The 22,551-nt window shown below is 45.5% G+C and overlaps 1 long non-coding RNA gene across 2 annotated transcripts in view; it reads right to left on the reverse strand.

Annotated features, from left to right (window-relative positions):
* LOC123381451 overlaps window positions 1-22,551 on the reverse strand; it is a 77,352-nt gene that overhangs the window by 24,399 nt on the left and 30,402 nt on the right. Inside the window, exon 4 of one of the 2 annotated variants that reach the window (XR_006588450.1) lies at window positions 3,813-5,756. The exons of the other annotated variant lie outside the window; for it this stretch is intronic. This is a non-coding gene — a long non-coding RNA (uncharacterized LOC123381451). Of the gene's footprint in view, window positions 1-3,812; window positions 5,757-22,551 lie in introns of those variants that run through there. 2 annotated transcript variants of the gene reach the window in all.

Raw genomic sequence — 22,551 nt, forward strand, 5'->3', positions numbered from 1 at the left:
TACGACTGAAAAGCCAAAGGAAGAAATGTAAACCCTACAGAGCAGGAGACAGAACTCCGGGGAAAATTGTCTGGGGCCATGTCATAGCAGGGCAAAGTGACCCGCCCGGCCTCGTTTCCCTGAAGGCGTCGTATTAGAACGGCACAGTAATTCCTGCTCATAACGATGGCTGAGTCATCCCACGGAGGGGGCACAAGAATACGGGGCACACCACTGGGTTTGAGTCACACCCCAACAAAACAGGCTGCGCCGACTAGAACCACGTTCTGGTGTTTGAAGCGTGGATGGGTTTGGTAGCTGGTAAAAGCAGCCCTTTCAAGTTGGAAGTGGTTTCTGCTTCCTAAGAGGTGGACGTTAAATTTCCCACTGGGGCAGGCTGTCCCTCTCTCAGAAAAAGCCCCTTGCTGAGCATAAAGCAAATGTGGAGCTAGCCACGGACCTCTTTGGGGAGAAAACCTGGGCTGGGTAACGCGGTCCAAAAACAGATTTCTCAGACTGAGAAGTCAAGCTTTTTACTTGGTTTCATAAACTGCCGCTTTCTTTCTTCTTTCTTCTTCTCCTTCTTCCTCCTCCTCCTCCTCCTCTTCCTCCTCTCCTTTTTTCAGCAGAGATTTGTGATTTTCTTAGAGGCGATTTTATTTTTCTCAGCAGGGAGTTCTATTGCTCTGTGTCTGTAAGATATTGCCTATTCTGGACAGTTGTGTGTTCCTGAACAAGCAGGAGATCTAAGTCTGAGTTTCCATGGGAACAGGAGGGTTTTTGCAGACTTGAACTTGACCTCGCATGAAAGGAAAGACTATGCAAAGGAAGTGGGCATATCGTGGATGCAGGGTCATTGAAGTGTGAATACCTCAGAACACAGAGATGTTGGGTGACCACTGTCTGGTATAATTCATGTGTCCCACTCAAGGCCATAATACAAGCTCTTGTGGAGGAAGAGGGACTTCCCAGAGCTCTGCGGCCGGTCCTGCTGTCAATCCTAGCAATGGGACACTAGATCAGGAAATGAGACCCTGGAGAGGTGAACTTTAGACAGAGGGAGGAGGAAGAAACGCCCCCTTTTTTTTCCTCTGCAATTTCACATCAGTTTCTCTGACCTTCATGCACAGCAATGGGGGCGCTGACACTTAAACTGGGAAGTAGGTTGAGAACCAAGCATGCTTAGCAACTCCAAGGGTGGGTCTGGGCTGGAAGCTCAGCCTAAAGCCACAACTGCGTGAAGTTATCGGCTGCTCTTTGGTTGCATTTTCTTTTTTCTGTCTCCTCAACAACACCGCAGGGAAGTCTGGTTGCCAGTGACCACTGGGCTCCTGCAATGCTTTGGGGGAGAATAGGGAAGGAGGGTCCCGCTGTGAAATGGAGCAGCAAAGATGGCCAGGGAGGCGCTAGAATCAGGGGCCACCAGCAGAGGGCAGAGGTGTGTTAATAGCAGTGCGCTCTCCATGGTCTTGGCAGCAAAGGACAGATACACATCTAATTTAAAGCGCTTGGTCCAAAAAAAAAAAAAAAAAAAGGCATGTAAAATACCTCCTTAATGAGTTTCATACTGATACCATGTTGAATACCCTGGGATATTGGGTTACACACAAAAATACATTATTAACCATTTTCACTGGCTTTTAAATAGACAAGAATCAGTTCTCTGATCGCTTTATCTATGTGGGAACCCACGCACCAGAATGATGTGGAATTAGATGTCATTGTGCCCCTTTAAATTCCATGCTGTCCAATGAACACCGTTCTCAGGAGCGCCCCCCCCCCCCGCCCCCCGCTCCTCCTCCTCCTTTTTTTTTTTTTTTTAAGTGTATTTATTTTTGAGAAAGTGTGAGCAGGGGAGGGGCAGAGAGAAAATCCCAAGCAGGCTCCGCCCTGTCAGCCCTATCAGTGCAACCACCGGGCCCCCCAGCCCCCCCTCCTTCTTAGTGTATCTCTTCCTCTTCCACTTTGCCACGTTCCTTAAAATGGAGCTAAAAGGCAGAGACTATTTTCACCTGAATTTAATCTAATTTTGATTCCAGTTAAGATCCGTGTAAAATGTCCCTTTATCTCTCAGCATTTCCCCAAGCTCAGAGCGCCACACAAAACACATACTGAACAGCAGCAGATTTCTATCTGTTTTCAATGCCGTGGAGCCAGGGACAGCTTCCTTCACTATTCAGTTTCCTCAAACAGTGGGAACTCCTTCTCCGTGAAAACAGCCTATTGCGCATCTTTCAAGCTTCCCGATGATGTGTGCCAGGCAGTTGTTCTTTTACCATGCTTGTAACAGTGCCCGACACTTAGTAGGTGCTCAGTTAGTCGCTGCATTGATAAATTACAAATGTTACTCTTTCAAAAAGCTAAAGTCCACTCACATGAAAGACACACTGAGGCTATAATGTTTTTGCTTTCAATGTTTTTTAAGTTTATTGTTTCTGAGAGAGAGAGAGAGTGCATGAGCAGGGGAGGGAGAGAGAGAGAGAAAGTGAGAGAGAATCCCAAGCAGGCTCTGAAGGGTCCACACAGAGCCCAATGTGGGGCTCAAACTCATGAAGCTGTGAGATCACGACCTGAGCCTAGGAGTCCGACGCTAAACCGACTGAGCCACCCAGGCACCCCAGTGTTTTCACTTTTAAATGGTTAGTAATGAAAAGGTAGCCCTTTGGAGATCTTGATTTCATTCTGCTTTTAAAAGCTGCACCAGGGGCGCCTGGGTGGGTTCAGTCGGTTGAGCATCTGACTTCGGCTCATGTCATGATCTCTGGGTCTGTGAGTTCAAGCCCCACGCTGGGCTCTGTGCTGACAGCTGAGAGCCTGGAGCCTGCTTCGGATTCTGTGTCTCCCTCTCTCTCTGCCCCTCCTCCGCTCATGCTCTGTCTCTCTCTGTCTGAAAAATAAATAAACATTAGAAAAAAAATTAAAAAAAAAAAAAAAAGCTGCACCAAACTTGAACTTCGCACGGGGCAGAATTTAGCCCTGTGCTGAAGTGCCCACGCACTTGTCACCACTTTCCCTCCTACGCAGACCCGCTTTCCCTGCAGCCCACCTGCCCCCTGCCTCTTTTCCCAGGTGGGGACAAGGCTGCGAGCTCTCTGAATTTGTCCCTCGTGCAGAGTGCTCTGACAGCTTCAGGCATGTTCGCCTCAGCAATTCTAGAAAATGCCTTGTAATTGGCAAGCAGAGAGCATGCAGACTGAGAGGGCTGGAAGACTGAGTCTTCAACTGCAAAATCTGTTTCCATTTAGCATTTTCTGTCTGGTCCTTCCCGTGTAAAAGAGGGAATGAAAAAAAAAAGCCTTGAATGACTGACCAGATGCATTTCATGCAAGAATTTCAAAAATTGAGTGATTAAAGATTTTGAGCACTTTTCTTGTGGCTTTATTGGCCATTCATGCATCGTTTGTGAAGTATCTGTCCAAGCCTTTGGCCATTTTTAGTTAGGTTGTCTTTGTAAGCATTGTTTACATATTTGGGAAATGAGTCCTTTGTCAGAGAATATTTTTCCCAGTCTAATTTGTCTATTCATTTTTTTTAAATGGTATCTTTTCCTGAGCTGAAATTTTAATTTTGGTGAAGTCTAACTTATTTTTTTTTTCAATGTTTTTATTTATTTTTGGGACAGAGAGAGACAGAGCATGAACGGGGGAGGGGCAGAGAGAGAGGGAGACACAGAATCGGAAACAGGCTCCAGGCTCTGAGCCATCAGCCCAGAGCCTGACGCGGGGCTCGAACTCACGGACCGCGAGATCGTGACCTGGCTGAAGTCGGACGCTCAACCGACTGCGCCACCCAGGCGCCCCAAGTCTAACTTATTTTTAATGGCTAGTGCTTTTTGTATTCTGTTCAAGGACTCTTTGCCCATCCCAAGGTCATTAAGTTGTTATGCTTCATTCTAGCAGTTTTGTGCCTATGCTTGATTTTGAATTAGCATTTGTATACAGAGTGAGATAGGGATCGAGATTCAGTTTGTTTTCCACACATGCATCCGGCCGCCCTAGCAACATTATTAAAAATATTTTCCTTTCCCCACTAAGTTGGCAATAAAAAAAAGAAGGGTGACTACATGCAATGACCTGAATGAATTATTCAAAGATGTTGTGTTGAGGGAAAGAAGCTACATGCAAAGAAGGTTATTACTGTAGGAGTTTACTTATATGACCTTCTAGAACAGACAGAACTAATGCTACAGTGACAAAAGACTAGTCAACGGTTGCCCGGTTGAGGATAGGGATGGAAATTCTCTGGTGTGATGGAAACGTTCTGTATCTTGTGTTGGGTGTTCGTTACACGTGCATAAACAACTGTCAAAATTCATCCATCTGAACGCCTGAGAGCCATGCATTTCATTGTATGTAATTATATCTCAATATAAAATATGGTAAAGAAAAAGAAAGAATTACAATATTCACGTCCCTGGATTAGGCCCAAGGAAAAGCACAGTTCCTGTCTCTGCAGCTGGCTGGCTGTCGAGGCCTGGGAAAGGGAGAGGAGCCCAGGCCGCATACTTTACCTCTCCCTGTTCCTGAGACCGTGGGATAGGTTTTTCAAAACATTGGCTAGGAGACTTGCATTCAAAAGCAGCTGAGTAAATAATGGGACTTTGGTGAGCTGTTGTTTCCCCTCTGTTTGGAAATTTGAGCTTGGTGTATCTTTCTCAAGCACATTTCATCTCGAAGATAATTTACATTTGCATGAAATCATGGCTACAGCCCATCTGCTCAACAATTATGTAAAATCCAACACTCAATAGCATGTGATGTGTGTTGATCTTAATGAGCGTAGGAACTTGAATGCTTGGGATTCAGGCTCTTCTAAAATAATCCCCAGCTCGGTCCGCACACCATAGCCCGTCATTCCTGACGTTTTCTTTGGAACATCATGGTTAACATCCATTTTAGGGCAATTGCATCATGGGGTGGGGGGTGTGTGTGTGTGCTTTAAATTCCCAATCGCTCTACGAGAATTTTTACTGTAGTTGAGCAAGATTGTGTTGGCAGTTGTAGAAGGGTGTGGCTGGAAGGGGAGATGTTTGGTTATTTATACTTAATGGTTTTATCACCAAAGATGATTTGTAATAATGAAACAGCTGGAGCAGAACATGATTCATATTAATGTATGCATGTAAATGGGTTAGGAACGGAATTAACGTAATTTCTGTGCTTTGGTTTTCCCTCCGAAGTTGAGACTACTGGTTTATTTACAGTCTGCAGTGTGCACAGCCAGGCAGTTATGTTGGCGCACAGATGGTGGGGAAGGGAAGGCCGTGTGCTACGGATCAGCGGGTGAATGTTAACAGTGCAGTGTATGGGGACAGCTCTTCAAAGAGGCCAGAGCCCAGAGGAGAAGGCAGATGACAGCAGGTGCCTCTTCCAGAGTTCTTACCCCTTCCCTTTGGTCCCTTTGTTCTAGTTTCGTCTGCCAGGACTTTAGAGAGGAGGGGGATGGGGAGAAACCAGGACCAGGGCTGCCAAGGCAGAACCTCGCGGGAAGCAGTAAGCAGGGAGGACCCACAGCCATCAGGCTCAAAGGCATTAGTGGGAAGCAGGGCCTGGGATCCAGTGGGGAAGGTGGGCTCTGAGATGCTGGGGCCAGAGGATGGGACAGAAGAAGGGTCCGCAGGCCTGAAAGCTGACGTGGTGGTGGTGAGAAGGCACAGACAGGAGCACCCTGCTCTCAGAGCAGAAATGTGGCCAAGGAGACAGGAAGCGTCTCTGCTTCTGAGAGGACGTCCTCGGTCATTCCAGAAAGAACAGCATTCAGTCCCAACCCAGGGAGGCCTGTGGGTGGAAAGCGGGTGCCTGGTCAGAAAGTAGGCCTAGGGAGGCAGCCATTAGGAAGCCTTCTGTATTTTCCCCTTTCAGTCTTCCATTATAATTCCTCTTCTCCTCAGGGGCGCCTGGCTGGCTCAGTCAGTAGAGCCTGCTGGTCTTGAGCTCAGGATAGTGAGTTCAAGCCCCATGTTGGACATGGAGCCTGCTGAAAAAAAGATTACAGGGGTTCCTGGGTGGCTCAGTTGGTTCAGTGTCCAGTTCTTGACTTCGGCTCAGGTCATGATCTCACAGTTTGCGAGTTCAAGCCCCACATCGGGCTCCACACTGATAGCACGCAGCATGCTTGGGACTCTCTCTCTCTCTCTCTCTCTCTCTCTCTCTCTCTCTCTCTCTCCCTCTCCCTTTCTCTCATGTGCTCTGTTTCTCTCTCTCAAAATACAGGAACTTAATTTTTTTTTAATAAATTAAAAAATCTACTACTCCTGCTTAGGCCAAGTTCATTCCCACAGCTGGAGAGGTAAGCCCCCTGGTACACAGGGAGAAAAACTTCCATCCCGAGCTCAAGTTCCTCTCCGTCTCAGTTACGTATGTATGTGTGCATGTATATGTATGTATGTGTATACGTGTGTGTCTGTGCGAGCACATGCACATGTATATGCACGTATGCATGTATTTCTATGCATGCATGTGTGCATGCATCTGTATCTCCTAAGGAAATGTGACCAGAAAGATGCAAGGAGTCCGAGTGTTACACCCATGGTTGTCTCTGGGGAGGAGAAGAGTTTTCCCTGACCCTCTCAGAGCCTGGACTGGGTCTGCACATTTAAATGATGAAGATAGGTTGATAGGAGAAACGCGTACAAACTCACTGGGTATGGCTTCCATGTGACACGGGAGCCTTCATAAGGAGACAAAGACTCGAAGAAATGGTTAAACTGACTGTGTTTATGCTAGCTTTGATGAAGATTGGACATGAAAACTGGTGGAACATGAAAAGACAAGGAGTGTGAGGCCAGTGTAGGGAAAGAGGGGAAACCCAGGAAGACCTGTTCAGCTTCTTTTGGGTGTTGCTCTGTCTTGGGAAATAAGGGTGCACCTTTCCTCCAGGTATATCCCGGGGGGGAGCCCCTCACATAAGGTCTATGACCTGCCTCAGAGGAAGGTCAGAGAGTCTTTCCTGCCCCTCCCATTTCTCAAATTCCTTCAGCTTGAGATATTCAATATGCCAAGGTGCCATATTGGGATACTGTGTCCTGAGCCCCAGCATCTCCCCACGTGGAAACATGAAGCAAGGGGGAAGGTAGTTTCAACCCCATCCAATATGAATTGGAATGGACAAACACCTAATTTAAGAGCATTTAGGAGTAGGCTTTCATTCTCTGAAAGACCATCTTTATAGCTTTATTTTTACAATATCCCAAGTCCTCTATTTCTTGAGATAGAATCTATTGACTCCTCCCTCCCTCTGGGCCACCGTGAAACGCACATGCTTTGACTGCCTTCACAGAATCTCACACTCTTTTCTAACAAAGTTAACCGAATTGGAATAACCGAATAGGGTCTTGAAAACTGGACAGTTCAGAGGCACTGGCTTGATTCTGAGCCTAAAAAGACAGATTGGGCAAGAACCTTCACACTCAGCATAACCATCGTCAGAAATGACCTCAGGAACACATAGGATGTCCTTTCCTCTCTCCTGGTCTCCATGCTCTGGTAGGGACGGCTGGACCTAACCATTCCTAAGGTGCCTGCTTCAGGCAGTGATCAAGCACATTTAAGCATGCATCTGTTCTCAAGGTACCTTAGTATCACCGATGGGCTACTATGTCAGCAGCTATTTACTGAGCATCTACTAGGTGCTGGCCAGAGTACTGGGGACTTTACGAACATGACCCCCTTTAGTACTCATGCTGACCCTAGAAGGGAAAGAGTATTCCCATTTTCAGATGAAGAAACTAAGACCCAGGAAGCAAAAAACTCACTGGAGATCAGAAATTCTTATTCAAGACCTATTCCAAAGCCTGTCCTTTTCCCACTGTGCTGTTGAGATTTTGCCATCATAAAAGCTTTTTAGTTCTCAATCGTTTTCTATTAAAATTAAATACTCTGGAACAGTATGAAACCCTAAGAGCTAATGTCTTGGCTATGCCAGCTGAAATACAGGTTGGCAGCAAATGGAGATTGGGTATAGACAATTATCAGGGGACAGCTGAGGGGCAAGGAAGTCATAATCAGGAAAAAGGAGAGAAACTATGATTAAGGTTGTTTTGTTCTAGTCTGCAGAAGTTCAGGAGAAGCTAAAAAATAAATGCGATGCTGTAAGAGTCATCTGCCATTCTTTTCCAGTGGCTTAGCAGCTGATGCATCTTTTGGTGTTTGGGGTTCTTCACTTACGTGTTTGGTGGTCTAATATCCATCATGGAAGTTACAGATATTCACTTTTCCAGTCTGCTTTGCCACTGAGCCTAAGCACGTGACCTAGAATCTTCCAATTGGATACTCCACCCAAGACCGAATGGGGAACACTCTGGGAGCGGCAGCAAGTCTGACTTCCTGGGCCAACAGTGTGCTCAAGGCACGGCTCGTGTGGCCTCTAGGATGCAGTGACCAAGACGGAATGGGCTTGGCAGACCAATTCTGCAGCAGATTCTAGGGTGCTGTTCCTAGCTATTTCACGCTGAGCATCACTCTCCAGCCCTTCCATAATTCCGTGAACCATCCAGTTTCTCTGTCCTTACAAATAGCTACATTGAGGGGCGCCTGGGTGGCTCAGTCGGTTAAGCGTCCGACTTAGGCTCAGGTCATGACCTCACGGTTCATGAGTTCGAGCCCCGCGTCGGGCTCTGCGCTGACAGCTCGGAGCCTGGAGCCCACTTCGGATTCTGTGTCTCCCTCTCTCTCTGCCCTCCCCCCGCTCACGTTCTGTCTCTCTCAGTCTATCTCTCTCTCAAATAAATAAGTAAATAAGCATTAAAAAAAAAGTAAAATAGCTATATTGAGATGAACTTTACCTACCATAACATTCATTCTTTTAAGGAATACAATTTGGTGGTCTTGAGAGTACTCTCAGAGCTGTGCACTCATCAAAACTATCCAGTTGGAGACAATTTTAATCATCTCCCCCGCACACTTCACACCCATGAGCAGTTACTCCCCATCTCCCCCTCCCCACAGCCCTTGACAACCCCTAATCTGCTTTCCGTCTCCATGAATTTACCTATTCTGGACATTTCATATAAATAGAATCGTACATTATGTGGCCTTTTGCGTCTGGCTTCTTTCAGCGCGGTGTTTTCAAGGTTCATCATGTGATAACACAGATTCGTACTTGATGACCAAATGCCTTCTGTTGTATGGAAATATCACAATGTGTTTATCCGTCCATCCATTGGTGGGCATTCCGGTTATTTTCACTTTTTTGCTATTATAAATCACGGTTCTAGGAGTACAAATGCGCAAATCTTTGTGTGGATGTACATTTTCACTGCATACACCTAGAAGTGCAATTGCAGAATCACATGGTAACTGTGTATTTAGCAGGGAACCTGCCAAACCGTTTCCATAGTGGCCGCACTATTTTACTTTCCCACTAGCAACGTATAAGAGCTCTGACAGCTCCACTTCCTCGCTAACAGTTTTCTTTGTATTTTATCCATCCTAACGAGGGTGAAATTGTCGGTCTTGTTTGCATCTCCCTAATGACTAATGGGTACCTTTTCACGCGCTCATTGGCCATTTGTATACCTTTTGTGTAGAGACGCGTCTGTTCAAATTCGTTGCCCATATTTAACTTGGGTTATTATTTTTTTTATTGTTGAGAGGTTTCTATATATATTCTTGATACAAGTCCCTTCTCCGATACGTGACTTGTAAATACTTACTCCCATTTTTCAGGTTATCTTTTCGCTTTCTTGATAGTATCCTTCGAAACACATACTTTTAATTTTGATACATTCTAATGTATTAATTTTTTCTTTGATTGCTTGTGCTTTAGGTGTCCTATCTAAGAAACCACTGCCTCATCTAAGGTCACAAAGATATCATGATTTCTTCTAAGAGTGTAACGGTTTTATCTTTCACATTCAGGCCTATGGTCCATTTTTAGTTAATTTTCGTAAATGGTGTGAGACTGGGGTCAAAATTCATTCTTTGACTTGTGACTATCTAGTTCTGCCAGGACCATTTGTTGAAAAGGCTGTTTTTTCCTCCACTGAATCGTCTTTGCAACCTGATCAAAAATAGGTGAACTATCAATGTAAGGGTATTACTTCTAGACTCTCACTTTTGGTCCATTGATCTAAATGTCTATGCCATTACCAACTGCGAAGAGTACAAACAGGGGCAAGAGGCAAGAGAGCATCAGCAGAAAGGTTGTTAGCAATGGGAATCCACCAAGAACCCCACAGGGAGAGTCTCAGAGAGCACGAAACCAGCTTTCTTTTATACCATTTCTAGACTCTAGCAAGTATTAGAAGAAGATTTCTGGGTGCAATATGGGAAAGGGATTGGAGACTTGGAGGGGAATAGATTGACTTTTTTGTGTGTTCCCCTTACCCCCCCCCCCAAAAAAAAGGAGGCAAGCAAGCATTTGCACCCAGCTTGGGTACACTGGCTGCACCCTAAACAGTATGGAGGGGTATTCTAGTTGCATACAGGATGCGTGTCGGCGTGGACGAAGTGCTGCTTTGACTTTGGCCACCAAAGACCTATCTGGATTCGTGCCACTCCTCACACGTTCTCCCTCCTCTTTTTCCAGCGGGTCTTAGGCTCTCAGGTCCAGCCTCTCCCTGACGCCACATTACACTGTAATCCACAGTCCAGCCCGGCCAGAATATGCCTCTTCTCAAAGATTGGGCCATTTTCGAACCGATATTTTTAGGTATATTTTGCTTCTTATTGCCGCTGTAATAAATTACCACCAACTTAGTGGTTGAAAACAATGCAAAGTTATTTCCTTACGGTTCTAGAGGTCAGAAATCCAAAGCTGGTTTCACTGGACTAAAATTAAAGGGTTGGTAGGGCTGGTTCCTCCTGGGGAAAATCCGTCTCCTTGCCTTTTCTGCTTCTAGTGTGGCCTCCTGTGCCCTTTTAGCCCCATTGATAACACCACCTTCTCGCTTCTAGGGCCAAATCTGCCCGTGCTCCCTCTTAATACCCCTTGTGATTACATTTAGGGCCCACCCAGACAGTCCAATACAATCTATCTCAAGATCCTCAGCTTAACCACATCTGTAAAATCCCATTTTATTGTAAGGTAACATTCACAGGTTCTGGGTATTAGGACAGGGACTTCTCTGGGTCGCTGCTATTCAGCCTACCATAAGAGGTGTGACACGTATGGCTCCTCTGGCTGATTAGAGCTAGAGTCTCCTCTGACTGGTGGGGTCTCTGCCAGTCGTTTACAGTCGGACTGTGCTTTGACGCTGACCAGTTGTCAAATACTCTGAATATCGTCCCTGTTTTCAACCTTCTTTGTTAAGGTGATCAGCAAAACCGAGTTCGTAGGAGGCTGAAACTGACAGCGAGTGAGCTCAAAAATGTGTGAAACTGGTGCTCAACTGTAGGAAAATCAAGTGCGAGTCGAGGAAAACCACATACAAGGAAATCCCAGGGATAGATCAATGATACAAGTCTGAAATATTAGGGACAATTAAGAGGAAAGCCACAGGAAAGTAAACAGCGAGTTTCACTGAGCAGGTATCCATCAACTTGATAAAAGGCTTTTGTGGAGTTTCAGTTTGATCTGAATTCCAAATAGAGAAACAGCCTAGGGAAGCCACCAGAAAGAGCTTGTTTCTGTGCAAGAAAGAGAAGGCAGAGCCCAGCCCAGGCCTGGAAGTAGAACTCTAGATGGGACCAAAGAGGAACAACCCAGAACTGAGCATGCAAATATAGAGCATTTATTTCCCACAAAGCTTCCTGAACCAGTGCTGTGAGCCTATGACTTGCCTCCCACCTTCTGGGGCAATGGCTCCCAGAGAGTAATCATGTGATCCGCTGCATCCGAATCACCTGGTAAAATGCAGGATCTTGACCTCTTCCCATAATAATAAACATTTCTGAGAAAGGGGTCCTAGAATTTGTATTTTAATAAAAAGAGATAATTTTTAATGCTTTTTTTTTTGAGAGAGAGAGAGAACTAGTGGGTAATGGGCAGAGAGAAGGAGACAGATGATCCGATGTGGGCTCCATGCTGACAGCAGAGAGCCTGACCCAGGGCTTGAACCCACAAACCATGCGATCACGACCTGAGCTGGAGTCTGATGCTTAACATACTGAGCCACCCAGGCACCCCAAAAGAGATCATTCTTAAGTGTTGAAGTTCTCCGGCAGGAGCATCATGGATGGCATATTTGAGGAAGCTCAGGAACACTATATTTTCATAGGATATTGCACAAAGTGTTCTGAGTCACCCATGAAGGCAGGTGGAATCGTTGTAACCATCACCATGGGAAGAGACCCCAGAATCATGGAAGACCTGAGAGGGCAGATAGGTTTCTACTCACTCATCAACTGTGATTGATTAGTAGTGGCTGCCTGGATCACAGTGCTGAGATAAATTATGAGGACTTGCCTGGGCTTGGATAGGAAAAGAGCAATGCTTGATTAGTAATGTCTGCCATGGCCACAGTGGGGTGTGTGTGAGGATAAGTGCCTCCTGTTTGCCATTTTCTCCTAGAAAGACCTCGCTATCCTTTCTCATTTTATGAGGAGGTGTAGTATGCATACAAAAGCCTAGATGGAAACATATATGTACGCTTCAAAGAATAAAAATAAAACGCATGCTTTTAAACATTTCTCTAGATAGCAGCTTCCAAAGTCTCCTCGGGTAACACGTGGCATTGTCTCACAACTTGTTAAATGTCTAATTTAAATAAATCCCTTTTGGCAACATTTGAGTCCAGTCCCTCTCATTCTATCCTCAGAGAAAAACAGAACAGCTGCTCCTGCTCTCTTATTCAATATGCCTCCCTATTTTTAAGAATTCAGTTCTCCAGAAAAAAAAAAAAAATTAATGAGACTCTTCTATTTTAATGAGTTACTTGTTTAGTGGATTGGCATTTTTCCTCCCCCAAGCCCAACATTCTTGGTTACAGAGACAACTTAGAATAGGACATTGGGAATAGAAGGAATTTAGATGCCATCCAACTCTTGTCACAGATGGCGCAAAAGGCCTAGGGAAATGGGGGAGTTGGCTTGCCCACGCAGCAGAATCAGAACTAAGATTCGAGGATCCTACCTCTTCGTTCAGAGTTACTCAGACCATGACATTTCAACAATCGGTGTATTCTGAAGTGAAAGGCTACACCCAGGACCAAACAGGCATGGGGCTCACTTCCCACATACATCAACGGCTTCCTATCTCAAGTCCTATTTCTTTGCTGGAGGGCTTTAGACCCGTGCCTGGGGCAGACTAGGAGAGCTGGGGGCTTAATTCCTCAGGAACAACACTTAACCACCGAGGGATGGGAATGGGTGGATAAACAGCCCTGGTTCCTCACCACTTCCTTGAAAGAACAATTCTGAGACATCTGTTGCCTGGGGCTCCGAGGTCCCTCAGCAGGACTGCGTCCTAGGTGCACCCGCGCGTCCCCCCCCTCCCTGCCTACAGTGACCCCCTTATTAATATGCCCTTTATTCGCTTTCCTCCTACCCTTTCTCCCTGCCCTACTCCCCCCTTCATTGTGCTTTCTGAGATTATCTCCCAAGTAAACTATTTGTCCTCAAGTCCTTATTTCTGGATTTTCTTTTTGAGGAACTCAAATGAAGACCATGCTTAACAAGAAAAGAGCTTTAAGAGAAGCTCCGCAAGAGCTGTGGATTCAGGAAATAGCCTGTAAGTGGATTTCCAACGATGAATAATCTTCAGGACCAGCTTTGTAACTTATGGAGCCCAGCGCAACATGAAAACGTGAGGTGCCGTGTTGAAAAAGTACTAAGAACTTCAAAATGGTGACAGCAGAGCATTAAGCCAAGGACAGAGCTCTTCCGAGAGTAGCCTGTGTGACAGGCTGCACACCCATGAAGCCGGCCCTGACGATCTTTCTATGTAAGGATGGTAACTGGCGATGATGACACCATTTGCTGAGCCCTTACTGTGTGCCAGGCAACGTGCATCATCCCCTGTATCCCACATGCCAACCCCACGGAAGAGATATCATCGATTAGAAAATCTCTTGTACTGCAGGAAGAATGTATGATGCTGAGTGGGACTGTTTCTGTGGCTCTAGAGTCATGACTAAGGTTGAAACCTACAGAAAAAAAAAAAAAAAGAAGTTACAAGTAAACCCACTATGATAGGCAGAATAATGGTCCTCCAAAGGTGTTCTCATCCTAATCTCCAGAATGTGTGAATGTTTACCTACCATGGAAAAGGGACTTTGCAGGTATGATTAAGGATAAAGAGCTTGAGATGGGGAGATTTTAGTTGATTACCCAGTTGGTAATTGAGAGTTAAGAGGTTATCAAGGTTAAGAGAGGCTTTCCTTGTTGAGGTCATGTGACTATGGAAGACCATCAAAGAGCTCCAACATCATTGGCATTGAAGGTAGGGGAAGGGGTCCACGAGCCAAGGAATGTGGGTGGCCTCACGAAGCTGGAAAAGGCAAGGAAATAGATTCTTTCAGAGCCTCCAGAAAAGAACCCAGCCCTGCTCTACAAGGGAATACAGTCCTGTTATTTTAAGCCATTGGGTTTGTGGTGATTTAGTACAGCAGCCACAGGAAAATTACACACTCACATTCAAAAGAAGAAAGCCAGCATTCCGCCAGATATGTGCTCACCAAGCTTAGGAGGATGTTGTGCAGTGGGCACCATCACCTCCTTGACCCCAGTACCCAGCCGCCCCCCACCCCCCCTCTGTGGGGCTAGGGGAGGAGAGGCCATGACCCCATGACAGGCAGGCTTCCGGGGCATGCAGGGTTCCCACCAGGGCTAGGGGCTTGTCTTTCCTCTCCCACGGGGGTGCTTTCCCTTCTCCCAAGTGGAGGGAGGAGGTTCCATGGGAACCATGCTGTTAGCACCAAGCTCCCAGGACGTCCCAGTGCTGCTTCAGCCTGCGTCCCGTGTCCACACCGTGCCCGGCTGGTCACAGACCCGCTTCCTCCGCTGGCAGCGGGGCCTGCTCTGACGGTCGCACCAGGAGGAGAGGGGTAGAGCCATGCCCGACAAAACAAAGGAAGGCAGCCAGGAGGAAAGAGAAAGTGTCCTGGGACCATAAACATATCTTTAAGAGTGTTTAACTGATGACCGATTTTCCCTGTAAATGATGTTTGCCCTCATTGTAAAACTAACTCACGTTCATTTGCATTTTGCAAAATAGTTGTAGAGCAAAGAAAATAAAATTCGCCGCCAGGTAGCAACGCTCTGTAAATATTATGTTGTTTCTTTCTAGTCTTTTATTTGCCTTATACATGTCCCTCTGTCAAAACTGAGATGACATACAGCTTGCTTCCTGTAACAATAATATTAAATTACTATTTTCCCACGTTAGTAAAGGTTTCTGGGAGACTTCTGAACAGCAGCTGTCATTATCCAATATGTGGACAGTAATTTAACAGATTTTGTTTTCTGATTTTTTTCCCAATGTATCAATAATATTGTGGTGGGGATTCTTTCACCATCACCTCAATATAAAACAGTTTCTGACCTTATCTTTTTCTTTCTTTTTAGCAGGGGATGGGTATCTTTAGATAGATCTATTTATCTTTTTGCTGATCTACATGCAAAAGAGTATATAAACACATATGTGGGCTCAAGGGACCGTCCTAAAACGAACGCCCATACTGTCACCTCGCAGCTTAAATCTTACATCAATGATAGAATAGTATTTATATTATTTTTTTTTTCAACGTTTATTTTATTTTTGGGACAGAGAGAGACAGAGCATGAACGGGGGAGGGGCAGAGAGAGAGGGAGACACAGAATCGGAAACAGGCTCCAGGCTCTGAGCCATCAGCCCAGAGCCCGACGCGGGGCTCGAACTCACGGACCGCGAGATCGTGACCTGGCTGAAGTCGGACGCTTAACCGACCGCGCCACCCAGGCGCCCCAGTATTTATATTATTTAGAAAGCCTCTTTGGGTCTCTCTCTGATCACATTCCTCCCCCCCACCCCCACCCCTCAGGAAAACCATTACTGTGAATATTCCTCTAGTCTTCTCCATAATGTTACCATGTATGCATATCTGACTAAACTCTATATCATCTGGATGTACATGATTTTGTCCTCTTTGTGATTGGCATTATATTTTTTGTGTTCTTTTATAGCTTGCTTACTATGTCAACATGACATTTTTGTGGTCCATTCATGCCATAATGTGTTGCTGTGGGGCATTCTTGTTCGTGGCTGTGTGATACCGGCCAGGAGCTTATCTTCACTTTGTCAACACTGGTATTAAACGCTTTTTTGAAATTGTGGTCAATGTCATAGGGGATTCTTTCAACACATGCGTAGGAGCAGAGTGTTGAATAATGCCCTGAATTGTTGGAATAAGAGCTCCACAAAGATGGCTGTCTGAAATGGAAACCACAGACATTTGAATGCAGCAAGTCTGATACGTGTATTTTTTTTCTTAACGTTTATTTTTGAAGGAGAGAGAGACAGAGCATGAGTGGGGGAGGGGCAGAGAGAGAGGGAAACACAGAATCCGAAGCAGGTGCCAGGCTCTGAGCCATCAGTACAGAGCCCGATGTGGGGCTCAAACTCACGAACCGTGAGATCACGACCTGGGCCGAAGTCGGATGCTTAACTGACTGAGCCACCCAGGCGCCCCCTGATATACGTATTTTTTTTTTTAATTTTTTTTTCAACGTTTATTTATTTTTGGGACAGAGAGAGACAGAGCATGAACGGGGGAGGGGCAGAGAGAGAAGGAGACACAGAATTGGAAACAGGCTCCAGGCTCCGAGCCATCAGCCCAGAGCCCGACGCGGGGCTCGAACTCACGGACCACGAGATCGTGACCTGGCTGAAGTCGGCCGCTTAACCGACTGCGCCACCCAGGCGCCCCCTGATATACGTATTTTTAAAAACCTGTCTTAGCACTCTGCCACCACATCTGTAGTTCATAATCTAAGATGCTCGGTACAAGAAGAAAGCAGGAAGTAGGACAAACGCTCAGATTAAACAACAGATGAGTGTTACCGTAGGGGTTTGTTTGTTTTTTTCCTGTCAAATTGCTACTTCTCTCATGGAAGACAAAAGCATTTCCATTTCAAAAGTTTGTCAGCTTTATTAATGTTGGGCAAAATCAGTATGTTATGAAAAAGAAACATCCATAGCTTGGGGGCAAAATTATAAAATTAAACATGTAGGTAAGCTATTTATATACTGGTATAAAGTATCTTTTTGAAGAGAGATATGCAAAGAAGCTATTACCTACATGAAATGTGTATTTAAAGATTTTTTTCATCCTGGGAGCCAGGGATATAAGAAAGAACAGATATATTTAACCATAACATACTGTGATTCATCAAACAGCACAAACTTTCATTTCATGGGGTTTATCTGTTGACGTTGATTTAAACTATCATTTGTTTTATCATGTGGGAACATAAGTTATGTGGTCAAAAATATAAGGATTTTGAACTAATGTTGATGCACGTTGTGTTGTCTTATCGTATTGTCTTTTCAAAGTGCTGCCAGTTGAAAAGGGAAGCATTATGTTTACAAGTCTGTTTTGAAATGTTTGCCAAAATTTTGGTAGTATCTTTAATAAAGATGTTTGTCTCCAGCATCCAAAAACTAAATTAATAAAAAAAAAAAAAGAAGAAAAAGAGGAAGAACGCAGGGTGTTCTGCTTACCCTCACTTTTAAGGAAACCTACAGGAGACGTGACTGGGTTGATTTGCATAATATGATTTGCTCAGTGCAGTTTGAAAATGCCGATGCCAAGTACAATGTCAGTGAGTACCGTTTTGCCTTCTTTAATCGGCTTAGGAAAACTTTAGAAGCATGGTCCTATCCAGTAATGGACCGATTTTTTTTTTTTTTTTCAGTTGCAGTGAAATTTCCATTGTTCCTTCGATTGTTTCTTGGCGTGTCGTATCTGAATACCCATCCTGGCCAGCAGCAATGCTACAATATGAGGCCAGAAGCTCCCGCTCCCTGTTTAGGGAGACAGAGAACGACAGAGACTGCCTCTAGTTGCTCCTGCCAGTGACAAGAGCGTGGGTGTTTAGTCCACGCTTCGCCAATCGTGCTCTGGGAGCTGGGCCTCTGACCCGTAAGGAGTGAAGCAAAACTACAGTGAGAGATGACCACCGGCCAGGGCAGTAAGGGATCCAGCAGCCTGTGGTGAATGTCCAGACGCGGGGGCCCATATGGCAGTGGCAGCGGCCGAAGCAGACAGTCCCTCTCAGATGCTGGCAGTGTTCCCAGCTGCTGGGGCTTTTAGTTCCAACCCACTTCCCAAGCTTATCCCCCTGGATTCCCATGAACTCCACACACTACCTGCGATCCTTTCAGTGCGCTGTTTTTCCCACTTAAGTTTTCCAGAGTCGACTTCCGTCTGCTGTCATCAAGGAACTCAGACGGTCACACTTGCCAATAACGGTGTTTACAATAATTCCTTTTGAATATCGAGCATCGGTTAGGGGCACCTGGGGGGCTCAGTCATTAAGCATCCAACTTCGGCTCAGGTCATGATCTCGCAGTTCATGGGTTCCAGCCCCGCATTGGGCTCTGTGCTGACAGCTCAGAGTCTGGAGCCTGTTTCAGATTCTGTGTGTGTGTGTGTGTGTGTGTGTGTGTGTGTGTGTGTCTGCCCTTCCCCCACTCGTGCTCTGTCTCTCTGTCCCTCTCTCTCTCAAAAACACGTAAACATTTAAAAAAATTATAATCAAGCATCGGGCATTGATTAGGACTCCCTCCATTTCCTGTTAAATCTGTTTTATGGGGAAATAAAATGGGCCCCACAGCCCCTTGTGAAGGATCATAATCCAGCATAAACACAGCCTCTTTGTGAGCTGGAAGTTTGGGCCTCAATGCCTGTTATAAGTACAAAATGTCATTCTGTTACTCCTGCTTTAGTATCTTTTACACAGATCGCATTTTGAGATTTAGCCTTCAGAAGAGAAAATTCTAATCTATGTCTTAAGCTTTGTGACACATCTGTGCCCACATCCTTCGCCAAGAACCCTGGCCTCTGTACTTCTAAAAACTTAGCTTCCTAATTCTGCTGCTGGCTCCCAGCACTTTGACCATACACATTCTGTTCTTTCTAGCCATCGAGGATTTCTCCGAATTTAATCCCCTTCTACTAAGTATCCCCCACCTTCAAGCCAGGCGCCAGGCTTGACCTTCCCGATGGCACTGACCTGCTTTTGCCCAAGCCTGGTATGGTAGCAAAAACCAAAGAATCCTCTGTGGCCAAGCACTTATGGGTTTATTACCAACTGGTTATAGATGCTTCATGAGTGTTCTATCAGAAAAGGTTCTCCAAGAATTGGTTCTACGACAGGGTATATCTGGAAGAACAAATGTGCAAGAGTGGGATGTTTGGGAATTTTCTGAAAGAAGGGACTTGCTCTGTCGGCAATTATAATAGCTAAGAAAGCCAACTAATGTGAAAAATAGGGGTATCAGTAATAAACAGGCCAATGGCCTAGAGCTTGCAAAACGAGAGCCAGCATCAGGAGGGAAAAACGCATGATGCCGTAAGTGGTATATATAGGTGGACGATCAGCCAGCCGTTTGGGAAGAAAATTCAGCAGGCTCCAATGTAAGAGCCGGACGTGCTTGATGGAAAGATGCCAACAAACGTAACCAAAGGTGTGAATGTTCTCTAAAGGTGAGTAATACTGAAATGTGTCTGAAAACAGCAGGGCCACACCATGTGGAATTCAGGGCAGCATGGTCCCAGATGGAGGCCTTCCAGGCCCACATGCTGCCCGTGAGAAGATACAGATGCCTATGATACCACTGTCCTGGTCCCCAAAGCACACACCCTCTTGCTCTTGGGGAGTCTTTATGCCCCCCCGCCCCCGAATTTTGCTGACTGTTCTGGAAATTCTGAGTCTGTGCCTAGTGTTCACCAAGTCTAAGTAACTTGTTCAAAATGGCTCTTAGATTTTCCTGATTGTTCACGGCAAGACAAGGTAAATTAAAGATCAATTTCCCAGGCTTTAGAGATGTGATTATTCTCTGGCAGGACCAGACCTCAGGCCTGTCTAACGAGTCTTCCTATAGGTTCCCACCTCACTCCTTATTTCAGAACATCTTCCAGCCAGACCAAAGATCTAAACATAAATAATATTAGTAATAGCCCTAATGTAAAAAACAAAACAAGACAAAAAAACCTCCAGAAAAGCATGAATGACACACTTGAAATATGGACAAAGGATATGAAAATAATTCAAAAGGGGCAAGGTCCCATGGCAAATACAGGTACGGAGAGATGCTGGAATTCTCATCTAATTAGATAAATGCATGAATCATCATGTTTAATTAGCAGATTGGCAAAGATGAAAAAGATTGATGATCAACAATGTTGGTGAGAGCGTAGAAAATAGGCCCTCTTATTTACTGTTGGAGAGTGTTAGTAAAGTTACCTTGGAGAAGAACTTGGTCATAACTATCAGAAATTTAACGGTACACTGCTGGTAGGAATGAGAAAATGGAAAAACCACCTGGGAAAGTGGCTACTTTCTTATGCGATTAAACATACATCAGGTGCCTGGGTGGCTCTGTCGGTTGAGTGTTCAGCTCTTGATTTCGGCTCGGGTCATGATCCCAGGGTTGTGAGATCAAGACCGGGGTCGGGCTGCGCACTGAGCAAGAAGCCTGCTTAAGATTCCCTCTCTTTCCTCTGCCTCCCTCCCCACTCTCTTTCTCTCTTTGAAACAAATAAACAAACAAAACAAAACAAAAAACCCAAAAAACAAAAGAAACACCATCCATCTACCATATGACCCCACGTTACACTCCAAGAAACATGAAAACATGTGTCCACACAATATCACGTTCAAAAATATTTGCAGCAGCTTTACTCATTATAGCTTAAAACTGGAAACAACCCAAACATCTACCAACAGATAGAAATATAAAAACGCTGTGGCATGCCCATACCACTCTTTCCATCCACTGGAATACTACTTATCGATAAAAAGGAGCTACTAATATGTACAACAACATGGGTAAATCTCAAAGAAAGTCAAACACTGTATAATTCCACTTTTTAAAAAACGTGGAAAATGTAGGCCAATCTATAGTGACAGAAAGCAGATCAGTGCTTGCCTGGAGCAGACAGCGGATGGAGTCACAGATTGCAAACAGGAAAGAGGAAAATTTGGGGTGAAGGAAATATTCTGTATATTCATTATGCTAGTGGTTTCACAGATACAGATCTTCACAGGTGTGTGTGTGTGTGTGTGTGTGTGTATGTGCATAATTTGTTTAAACTCATTAAATTGAACATTTTAAACGGGTCAGCTTATTGTATGTAATCTCAGCAAACCTGATTTTAAAACTTTAGGAATGCATTCCTTTTGATCCAGCAAACCTCCTTCAGGGATTTATTGTACGGAAACATTTGCGCAAATGGGCAAAGATGTATGTACAAGAATGTGAATTACAGGGCAGTTTGTAACCATGAAAACAATGAAAATGGCCAACATACTCATCAATGGGGCAGTACAGAACCAAAGACTGAGCAACTGTTTTTTCTTTTCTGACAGAGAGAGAGGGCACAAGTGAGCGAGGGCAGTCGTGGGGAGCAGAGAGAGAAGCAGGGCTCACCCAAAGCAGGGCACAAGCTCACCCAATGTGGGACAAACTGTGAGATCGTGACTTGAGCTGAGGTCAGATGCTTAACCGACTGAGTCACCCAGGTGCCCTGAGCAACTGTTATAACCTAACCTGTAAACTCCAAGGGCCTGTAAAATTCAGGCTTCGGCACAGGGCAGGCACACAGCACATGTACAGGCATGGAAGGAAATGCACGATGTAGTAGGCGGAAAAAAAAAAAATCAGCTTTCAGGAGTAGATACACCCACCTAGAGTAAACTAGGCAGAGTTAGTTTGGGGTCTTTCAGGTTCTGCATCAAGACTCAGGGTCTGGGGCGCCTGTGTGGCTCAGTCGGCTAAGCGTCCAACTTTGGCTCAGGTCATGATCTCACGGTTCATGGGTTCGAGCCCCGTGTCGGGCTCTGTGCTGACAGCTCAGAGCCTGGAGCCTGCTTCGGATTCTGTGTCTCCCTCTCTCTCTGCCCCTCCCCTGCTCGTGCTCTCTCTCTGTCTCTCAAAAATAAATAAACATTAAAAAAAAAAAAAAAAGACTGAGGGGGTCTGGTAGGGAGACTGTTCTCAGGTGAGGCTGGGACATCCCTGGAAAAGGTGAAGCAGGATGAGACCATCATCTGCTGCAGGGAGATCAAAGGAAGAGTCACACGAAGAGGTTGGGAGCTTAGCACACCGGGGGGGTGAGAGTGCCCTCGTTTGTTCAATGCTGGACTCCCTCCAGCCAGTCCCAGGAGGTAGTGACGTGTCCTCAGGATTTCAGAACTGCAGTGCTCTGGGACATGGGGCCTCTTGGAATCACAGTAACACAGAGCTGATAGCAAAAGAAGAGGGTCCCATGCCCCATCAGCGAGACCAGTGCCGGTGGACCCTTGGGAGGTATAGAAGTCAGCGCAGGCGAAGGCAACAAGAAAAACTAGAGTGCAGAGCCTTGGGGCACTTGGTTATGGTTCCCGTTGTCAGAAGCTCCAACAGGCCCCGTGCAGTGGGTGGAATAAGAAAGCCAGGCAACTGTCCAATGTGTAAATCAGGCAGAACAGGGCTTGGCAAGAGAAATGGCTC

The sequence above is a fragment of the Felis catus genome, chromosome D3 (genome assembly GCF_018350175.1).
Source record: "Felis catus isolate Fca126 chromosome D3, F.catus_Fca126_mat1.0, whole genome shotgun sequence".
NCBI lineage: Eukaryota > Metazoa > Chordata > Mammalia > Carnivora > Felidae > Felis > Felis catus.